The sequence below is a fragment of the Lactuca serriola genome, chromosome 2 (assembly GCF_051521515.1).
Source record: "Lactuca serriola cultivar US96UC23 chromosome 2, Lser_US96UC23_V15, whole genome shotgun sequence".
NCBI lineage: Eukaryota > Viridiplantae > Streptophyta > Magnoliopsida > Asterales > Asteraceae > Lactuca > Lactuca serriola.
Genome location: NC_136409.1, coordinates 166,861,937 through 166,870,708, shown reverse-complemented (window position 1 = coordinate 166,870,708; position 8,772 = coordinate 166,861,937).

Below are 8,772 nucleotides of genomic sequence, written 5' to 3'. Positions count from 1 at the left end.
CGGTCTTCTGTTTGTTGCTATAGTCGCAACTTTCAAATACCATCTCCATTTCGGAGATCCAATCCATTATCTCAACAGGCTTTGGGCTTCCAGAAAGACTTGGCGGTTTGGCGCCCAAGAAATTCTTGTACATACGCCCATCCTTGTTGTTTCTCCTTTCCGGATCGTTCCTTCGTTCCTCTTGAGTCCCAACTTGACTCACCATGCGACTATTGTTCCCTTCCTCCGATTGCTCGGGAATCAATTCAGGTTCCTCAATAGGTATGATAGGTTCATCCCTATTATTATGCAACATTTGTCGCATCTCCTCCCTTTGTTCGGCTAGCATAGCCCGAATCATGGCTTGCACCGCAGCCATTGTTATTGGTTCTGGTGCTGCTGCTACAACAGGTATTTGCTCAATCACTGGCGGTTGATTCCTGTTTTCATCCGCGTTTCCAACACCACTCCTTGTTCTCACCATTTTTGATCTACACCGAATAATTTCACCTTATTACTCCAAACGATTACATGCTAGTTCTAATAACGTAGGCATACGCTTAGAATCCTACACACATAAGGTTTCCAGATCCGGTCGGCAACAGACCGTAGATCCAAACAAATAATATCATATATTGCAACATATAACATTTAGCACATAAAGCATTTTAGGCAACTTTCCTAAAATAAACTAGTGCTCGTGTCTAAAATCCAATAGACACACATCTCAAAATTCCACTTAGCATTCTAAGTTTAAGTCTAGAAATCCTACAAATTCCTAGTTCGCTTAAACTAATGCTCTGATACCAACTGTGACATCCCCAAAAACTCGGCCAGAAAAGACCGATTTTCATTTATGCTTTTAAATATTTTCAGAGTAAATCCTTTTGATTTGAAAGAGTTGCGGAATTTGTTCCCAAAACAAAACATGATAAAATAATATTTATCAAAGCATTTCATCAAGAGATGCATTTCATTATATAATCAAAACTCGGGATGTCATGTTCCGATACAGACCATAAAGCATAAACGATAAACATTACAAGTCATTCAACAAATATATACATATACAGACTTGTAAACAAAACAACAAGATGATCCATCCATCTTACGCCCTTGTGCCACTTCCTGTAATACAAATAAAACTGAGTGGGTCAGGCTTGGGAGCCTGGTGAGCATATAGGGTTTTCAACCCACAATAAATAAGTTATATTTAATTTCACCAACCAATCACTATCCCGATTACCCATTCCCGTTATCCTCACTTTACGTCCCTAAAACAACTATCTCAAGGGACCTAATCTAGGATTTTCATCGGGACGGACATCACTGCGAAGGGGTTTCCTCAACAATAGATATCCTAAAGGCAACCATGAGGGGGATAGAGTACACCGGTGAACACATCGTTCACAACACCTACAGGTTATGAACCTGCTAGCGTTCCACTGGACTTTCTAGAAAGAGTCCGTGGTCGTTATCCATACTCCGCTGAATAACTAGATCAACAACAACAACAACATCGAGGCCTCTCATCTGTTTATTACACACCAACTATCTACCCATGTTCTACCCAACATATTAGTAGATAAAAATATACATTTGTATACATAGTTTAAAGAAAACCTGTATAGCATGCTTGAATCAACACATATATCACATAACAGACGAGGCACACACACACATAACACATATCTCATAAAGAAATAAGCAGATCTGTAAGATAGAAGAGAGTGAATACTCATTCACACATAACACAACCAAATATATACACATAGCACGTATTTTTATATAAAATACTTCGTATTATTGTATTAGAAGAAATAACTACACACTCACTTGATCAGAAGACTATCCAACAGCACTACGGCTTATAGAAGTAGTAATCCACAGCAGATCTGGAAGATCTCCTCGAAAATCGAACTTCTCGCGGGCAGAGCTTCGACTCGGGAACCGCGCTTCTCGGGATCTCGGGACTTGCCTCGGGGCTAGAGTATGATACCGGGACTTCGGGATAGCTTCGGCACGAAAAACGATGCAAAAGACTAGAGAGAAGAGAAGAAAATGAACAAGAAATGAGGCTGCCTTCGGATCCTTTATATAGAGGCTGGAACCTCGGAGTACGCGGGGCGTACTGCGTTACGCGGGGCGTACTGCCCAAAACGTCATTGCTTACGTATCCGAAGTGCTCGAGTGCGAGTGTCGACATCCCTCGGAGTACGCTGGGCGTACTCGAGTACGCGGGGCGTACCTCGGATCAGATCGGTGACTCCTTCGGATAATGCTTCCGAATTTTTGATTTAAATTTAAATACAAAATGATTAATAAACTTCGGAAATTCATAACTTCTTCATACGAACTCCGTTTTCGACGTTCTTTATATCCACGGAAAGGTGAGACCATGCTCTACGACTTTCGTTTAGACTCCGTCGGCTAATTTTGACTTTATTTTTATTAATTATTTTTAATAGGCCGCGACAGAAACTTTCGTTATAAATTCATAACTTCTTCGTTTGACGTCCGTTCTCGCCTAACTTTTTATCGCTTCGATACCAACAACGAGATCTTTGATTCTCATTTAGATTGCTTCGGCTAACAACCGCTCGATCTCAATTCGAGTATTTCAGGCTGTATACCGCTAAGCCGGAACTTCGATAAATCATAACTTCCTCATACGAAGTCAGATTTGGGCGTTCTATATATATTCGGAAACCTCGTTTCGACTACTACAACATTAACCAAGGATATTAAGTTTATTTTACACTTAAATTTTGACGCTTATTTTTTTTTTTATTCTTAATTAATCATACCACATAATTAAGCAATTAAGCACAAAATACATAATACTCAAATAATACATTCTTATTATTTCAAAACGGGTTACAAAGGTTAACCTAGACTATTATATTGCTAAAAACAGCAAGCCCGGAAACACAGGCGTTACATTTAACCTTATTAACCCACTTATAATCATTATTAGAAAGACACTACAATTTATCACTTTTAGCTATTTACAAAAGTTCTTTAGGTTGTTTAAGTTGAACTACAATTTATATTTAAGTTGATCCTATAAAGTTATATTTAAATTAACAATTTAAGTATTTTATAAAAATTGTTCAAAAGTTGTAACTTTAAAATGATAATGGTTTACATGTAACATCATTTAGACCTAATAAATTAAGTATAATATGTTAAAAGTTAAAAAATAACTTTATAAGTAGAAGAAAATATATTATTTTAATATTGAAATTTAGTTTATATAAGATTATACTTTAGGTTTTATATTTATTTAACCTTATTAACCAACTTATAATCATTATTAGAAAGAAATTGAAAAGTCATGGGAGATTCAAATGAATGTGGTGAAAGGAAAAATGAATGGGAGTTTCAAATGAATGTGGTGAAATGAAAAATGATTCCTTTATAAGTATATAATGATAATGGTATTTGTTGAATGACTTGTAATGTTATCGTTTATGCTTTATGGTCTGTATCGGAACATGACATCCCGAGTTTTGATTATATAATGAAAATGCATCTCTTGATGAAATGTGTTGATAAATATTATTTTATCATGTTTTGTTTTGGGAACAAATTCCGCAACACTTTTAAATCAAAAGGATTTACTCTGAAATTATTTTAAAAAGCATAAATGAAATCGGTCTTTTCTGGCCGTGATTTTGGGGATGTCACAATTACCAATCTACTTCATCATCTGCCACAGCATAAAAAGAGCGAAGAACCCTAGCCAGATGCTCTTTATCCGAGTAAAGGGTGAAAAACTTATCAGATATAGAAGTTGAACGACATTCCATAAATCCCACACGATCAACATTGACCCAATAGTAACAGTTTGCCCAATTCTTTGGCAAATTCTTCTGCTCAGTAACTAGAACATGTCTATGCTTACGAACAACGAAAGTATAACTCTCACCGAAAGAAGGAGTAACAAAGTGGAAGAAATGTTGAAAGACCCAAATGCAAGGGTTAATCCCATTAGGAGGACATAACATTTCAAAGGCAACCACCTTATCTATACCATTGGGAACCAACTGATTGATGTGGAGATTGTGAGTACGAAGAACCTCTTGGAATAAATCGGACATCAGAAGATGATACTCAGCGTTGAAGTGCTTCACGTATATGTCGATCTTTCCTTTAGGAGGATTGAGGAAGCTGGCATGTTCACTAGGAAACGCCACGCCATCCTCCAGCTAAAATCCATATCTCTCTTGGAGGGCAACAAACTAATCGAGGGTGGGACCAACGATCATCGGAGAATCTATAACATAAAACAAGCGAAAGAGCAAGAATGAGGAAAATAAAAAAGACTAAAACTATAAAAGCATAGAGGGGCGGGAAATTCAAAAACCCTAATAAAGATGGCTGACGTCACAGCTGGAAACCGATGAAACGTGTGGCCGAAAAGACAAAGACCAAGCACAGCTGGACACGTCACTAAAGGCTAGTCCCATCCATTGCAACTAAGCATGCCTATGTCACTACATATAATACTAGGGGAGACTTGATAACATGCCTCCTAGGCATGCCATATATACCAAAGGTATAAATCATGTGGCCAAGTCTGATGGCCATCTTTGCTAGCCATCACTCATTCTAGCCTGGATCAGGCATTCCCTCGATGACCAGAATCTGCCCTGGAACATATGCGGGAAAGTCAACAGGCGAAAAACCAGCAACTGCTAACTTCAGTGCAGGTGTACGCACCACTACCACGGCTAAGCCAATCACGACTTAAGCAGCGGACAAAGATAAAATCTACCAATCAGCGCCTCTGTAACGCCTTTGTTTATGGGCTTGTCATTAATGTTTATATAATAGTCTAGGTTAACCTTTGTAACCCGTTTTGAAATAATAGAAGTGTATTATTTGAGTATTATGTGTTTTGTGCTTAACTGTGTGACTTAATTGGATTAAGAATAAAAATAAGCGTCAAAATAAAATGTTAGCTAAGCTCGATATCTATGGATAATGTTGTAGTAGTTGAAATGAGGTTTCCGAATATATAAAGAAAGCCGAAATCCGAGTTATAACGAAGAAGTTATGACCTGTCGAATTTCGCGACAGAACCGGCAACGCTGAATGACGTAAAAAGTGAAATTTACATTAGAGCGATATTTAGCCCTAGTGATCTAAACGAAAGTCTTAGATTTCGTTAAACCGAGAGCATGCATAAAAAGAACGCCCAAATCTAACTTCGTATGAGGAAGTTATGATTTTTCTAAGTTTCGACTTAGCAGTATGCAGCCCGAATACTCGATTTGAGACCGAGCGGTTTTCAGCCGAAACAATCTAAACAAGAATCGAAGATCTCGTTAATTGTAGCGAATCGATAAAAAGATAGGCGAAAACGGACGTCGGATGAAGAAGTTATGAATTTATAATGGAGTTTTCTTGTCCCGGCTTACTAAAAATAAATAATAAAAATAAATTCAAAATTAGCCGACGGAGTCTAAACGAAAGTTGTAGAGCGTAGTATCACCTACGCGTAGATATAAATAACATCGAAAACGGAGTTCGTATGAGGAAGATATGAATTTTTGAAGTTTATTAAATTATTAATATATAAATTTAATTATTAATCCGATATTATCCGAAGGGGAGTCACCGGACTGATCCGGGTTACGCCCAGCATACAGCGAAGCATGACGCGCCTCGCACTCGAGTTCTTCGGATATGTAAGTAGTTACGATTTCAGAGGAGTACGCCTCGCGTAGAGCATTACGCCCAGCGTAATGCGAGGCCTCAGCCTCCTATAAAAGGCTTGCGAGGGCAACCGAGAGTTTTGCTCTTTTTCTCTTCTCTCTCTCTCTCTCTCTCTCTCTCTCTCTCTCTCTCTCTCTCTCTTTTTACCTCGATTTGCATGCCATTTATACCCTGAATCCCCGGTATGATTCCCGAGCCCCGAAGCAAGTTCAGAAGCCCCGAAGATCCGAGAAGTAAGATTCCCGAGTCGAAGCTCTGCCCGCGAGGAGCCTGGTTTTTTGTGAAGATCTTCCAGGTCTACTGAAGAATACTACTTCTACAAGTCGTAGTGATGTCCGATCATCTTCTGATCAAGTGAGTGTGTAGTTACTTTCTTCTAACGCATAACTATGAAGTATTTTATACGAAATACGTGTTATGTGTATATTTTGTTGTTATATGTGTGAATGTATATTCACTTTCTTCTATCTCATAGGTATGATTTATTCTCTATGAAATACGTGTTAGGTGTGTGTGTGCCTCATCTGTTATGTTAATATGTATATAATGAGAATGCTATACAGGTTTTAAACTATGTATAAAAATATATATTTTTATCTACTAATATGTTAGGTAGAATATGGGTAGATAGTTGATGTGTGATAAACAGATGAGAGGCCTCGATGTTGTTGTTGTTGATCTAGTTATTCAGCGGAGTATGGATAACGACCACAGACTCTTTCTAGACAGTCCTGTGGAACGCTAGCAGGTTCATAACCTGTAGGTGTTGTGAACGATGTGTTCATCGGTGTACTCTATCCCCCTCATGGTTGCCTTTAGGATATCTATTGTTGAGGAAACCCCTTAGCAGTAATGTTTGTCCCGGTGAAAATCCTAGATTAGGTCACTTGAGATAGATGTTGTTTTAGGGACATAAAGTGAGGATAACAGGAATGGGTAATCGGGTTATTGTTGGTTGGTGAAATTAAATATAATTATTTATTGTGGGTTGAAAGCCCTATATGCTCACCAGGCTCCCAAGCGTGCCCCACTTAGTTATTTCGTATTACAGGTAGTGGCGCGAGGGCATAAGATGGATGAATCATCAAGTTGTTTTGTTTACAAGTCTGTATATGTATATATTTGTTGAATGACTTGTAATGTTATCGTTTAGGCTTTATGGTCTGTATCGGAACATGACATCCCGAGTTTTGATTATATAATGAAAATGCATCTCTTGATGAAATGCTTTGATAAATATTATTTTATCATATTTTGTTTTGGGAACAAATTCCGCAACTCTTTTAAATCAAAAGGATTTACTATGAAATTATTTTAAAAAGCATAAATTAAATCGGTCTTTTCTGGCCATGATTTTGGGGATGTCACAGCCTCTGTCAAAATTTGGTTATGATACCCCTGTCCCCACAAGTGAGATTTATGCCCAGATCCTCATTATAAAAGGTCATATGCCTTCAACGGTAAAGGAATCTCAACTCTCACTATCTAAGCCTTACGTTATGTACTTTTTCATAGATTGACTTGACCGTCTGAGAGCTCTTCCGAGACCTCCTCCCGGAGAACGACTGACAGCCTGTTTCTTCTTGTGATTGCAGATCTCCTCCGCGATCCACCCAATAGAGTTATCGTCGTCATACTCGGGAAGGAATACAACCTAACCCAAGCAAAATCAAACACCTTTTAGAAACCAATCCTCCCAAAAATCTAAAAGAGATTTAGGTGTTAAATGGAAAGATAATAACACTAGGACTCTTTATCTTGATGTCATCCGAGAAGGCCATGTCGTTATTCCATACCCTAATAGGATGTGTAGACAAAATCAACTTCAAGTGGACAGAAGAAGTAGAGCAGACATTAGAACAGCTAAAGACACCCCTCCAGAAGCTCCCAACACTAGCCAACCCATCAGTACCAAAATTTCAAAAGCATCACCATGCCATGTTGGAAGCTCTTTAGCTTGGCATATACTTATCCAATTGAGTTGATTCCATATACTATTGGAAACTATAATGAGTAATTTGTAAGTTGACAAGTTCCCATGTATCCCATATTAGAGGGAGGAAGATAATTTTATGGGTTTATAAAGTTTTTCTCTTGATTTTCCTTCAAAATCTTTAATTGGATCAAACGATGGGCTGAGCCCACACACATGTGCCTAGCATAGCCATTGATATGAGTGTGTGAAATGACGGCATTTACATACACTTTGTGTATCAGTCTGTGATGTTCTAGAATTTAGGTTAAAGACTATAAACGGTCAAGTTCACAGTAAACCTCTTGGTAATTTGACTCAATGAGTTTTAGTGCATCTTCTGAAAATAAATTAGTTCATTTCAACTATTATAAGATACCATACGGTATCTTACCTCCAAATGTGTAAACTGACAAACGAATCAAATAAATTAAACTACAACCTTAGTTAACGCATCTCAAAAACTAAAATTTTGTATTGAGCAACTGTAAGCAAAACAAACACTCTAGTCTCGTAGTACGTGTTTGCCTGTTTTTGAAAATATAAAGAACATCCAAAACGGAGTTTGTGTGCAAAAGATATGACCGTTTTAAGAATCCAAAACCAGTATAATACTTATTTTATTAAAACCACTAAAACCGTTTCACTCCATGTAGGGACTTGCACACCTCGGAAGAAAATTTCGAGAACATTTTTTGACTCGGGTCATATTCTATTATTTAATTTCGTAATTGAAATAATTTTAGTAAAAAATATTTATAAAAGTCAAAATATTCAGACGTTTCAAATTTAATTAACCGCGAATCTTTAAACGTTACTTCACGGAGATCAATATATTAGAATTCAATTTTGTCTGCACTTTTGGAATCACCACGACCTAAACATTAAGCAAGCACTTTTAGAAAATTTATATAAATTGGTATGAGGGCACGAGAATCGAGATATACATCACGATAAATATATATATATATATATATATATATATATATATATATATATATATATATATATATATATATTGTATTTATTATTGTGAAAAAATGTTAGAAGTACAAGCATATGGGTGAACCAAAACCAAATACAATCCCAAACATATT